Source organism: Cebus imitator, unplaced genomic scaffold, assembly GCF_001604975.1.
Source record: "Cebus imitator isolate Cc_AM_T3 unplaced genomic scaffold, Cebus_imitator-1.0 Scaffold196, whole genome shotgun sequence".
In the NCBI taxonomy this organism is placed as follows: Eukaryota; Metazoa; Chordata; class Mammalia; order Primates; family Cebidae; genus Cebus; species Cebus imitator.
Genome location: NW_016107511.1, coordinates 3,811,071 through 3,813,087, shown reverse-complemented (window position 1 = coordinate 3,813,087; position 2,017 = coordinate 3,811,071). Strand labels below are relative to the sequence as shown.

The following is a 2,017-nucleotide window of genomic DNA, read 5'->3' as shown; positions in this document are numbered from 1 at the left end:
GGAGAAGGAGGAGGAAGGAGGAGAAGGAGGAGGAAGGAGGAGAAGGAGGAGGAAGGAGGAGGAAGGAGGAGAAGGAGGAGGAAGGAGGAGAAGGAGGAAGGGAGGAGGAGGAGTAGGAGGGAGGAGGAGGAAGAGGAGGAGGAAGGAGGAGGAGGAGGAGAAGGGGGAGGAGGAGGAGGCAGCGGCTAGCCAACCATCACCTCTGCAGAAAGCAGGAAAAATCCGCTTGTAAGCATTACAGATGTCGATGTCTATGCCTCATGACCGCTCAACTGGTTTTAACTGTTTCAAGCAATCAGTAAGGCTTCCAAAACCAGAAATGACTTAGAGCTCTGTGTCAGACTCATCATCCCTCACTGTCTTTTCATAAAGTCACTTCTGGCTTATTGAGAAGAGAGCTGAGACTTACTGTTGATAATTCTACCATTCGTAATTCAAGCTGCTGTTGCAAGCTGGTTTGATTTTTTCTGGTTGATAGCCAATGTCTCTCAATTTCCCAGGGTTTTTTTTTTTTCCTTAAAAGCGTATTATTTGGGGGGACTGAGATGGAGAATGGGGTTAGCAAACATCAACACTGCTTTAGTTGTGGTTAACTCTAATTAGCCTGAGGTCTTCCTCTGCAGGGAAGCACTTTGCTACAAACTTCTCTTTCAATGCTATGGATTTGATACTTTGCAAGGCAAACTGCATTCCTGCATGTCTACAACAGAAATGGTTTGTTCCTTGGCATGACCTGGAAAATGGATGAATTGTTGTTGCCTTTTTGCCTTTCTGGTATGAGAATTGGAATCTTCTATTCCTCAAAGTGGTTTTGATGTGGATCTGCCCCTTACCCAAGATAAAAGCAAAATACGTTCTAATGACCAAAGATAACTGTGCCATGGAGGGGGGGGTCTACTTTCCACATATTTGAGAGGAAATTATGTATAATACTAGACAATAAGTCACGTTTAGAGATAAAGTGCAAATTTGGGTCTCAGTTCTTAAGTTAACGTCTTTGTGTCCTAGAACAGAGTTCAGCTGAACAAACTGCTTCATTGGTTCCAGCCTGTGAGGTTTTATTTCTGAAATAAAGAAGAGCCGAATAGAGAATGGTATACTAGACTTTGGAGACTTAGAAGGGGGTGGTGGGAAGGGGTGAGGGCTAAAAAAAAACTACCTATTGGATACAATATATACTATTCCCTGAGGTGCAAACTGAAATTTCAAACTTCACCACTATACAATTCACTCATGTCACCAAAAACTACTCAAAAGCTGTTAAAATAAAAAATGTATTTTTTTTAAAAAAGTAAAACACAAGTTAAAACTAAGAGGACTTACCTTGGATTTTATCATGTTTCCTGATGGGCAAATGGGTTTTCTTTCTATTTTTTACTTATTTGTATAATTGAGCATCTCTCTCTCCTCTCTCTCTCTCTCCTCTCTCTCTCTCTCCTCTCTCTCTCTCTCCTCTCTCTCTCTCTCCTCTCTCTCTCTCTCTCCTTTCTCGGCAGGGCTCAGTTCTCATTCGGTACAGGGTGCTTTCTACGACTTACAGCAAGGCTCAGAAACTTTCTACGGATAGACAGATAGTAAACATCTTAAGTTTTATGCGCCACTCTCTATCATAACTGCACAACTTTGGCAGTGTAGCGGAAAATCAGCCAAAGGCAGTATGCAAACAAATGAGTGTGACTATGTGACCATGTGCGCATTAAAGCTTCATTCATGAAGAGTAAAATTTTAAATGGATTATGAAACATTGTTCTTTAGGGTTTTTTCCAACTGTTTAAAAACACAAAATGGTTATCCTTTGTTCACATCACAGGCTGTACACATGAGGCCACAGGCTGGACTCGGCCCAGGGCTCATAGCTGATGACCATTCATTGGGGGACTTAAAGGACAGTTTTGATGTAATAATCTCTATTGTCGTCATATACTCCCAACTTTCAGTTCACATCGTATCATTACTATACTGACCCCATACTGCCTCCTTTTTCAAAATCTCATTTTCTTTTTTTTTTTTTTTTTTT

General features: G+C 41.3%; 1 protein-coding gene across 1 annotated transcript in view; it reads right to left on the bottom strand.

Annotated features, from left to right (window-relative positions):
- FBP1 (fructose-bisphosphatase 1) overlaps positions 1–2,017 on the bottom strand; it is a 35,909-nt gene that overhangs the window by 11,781 nt on the left and 22,111 nt on the right. The window lies entirely within an intron of this gene.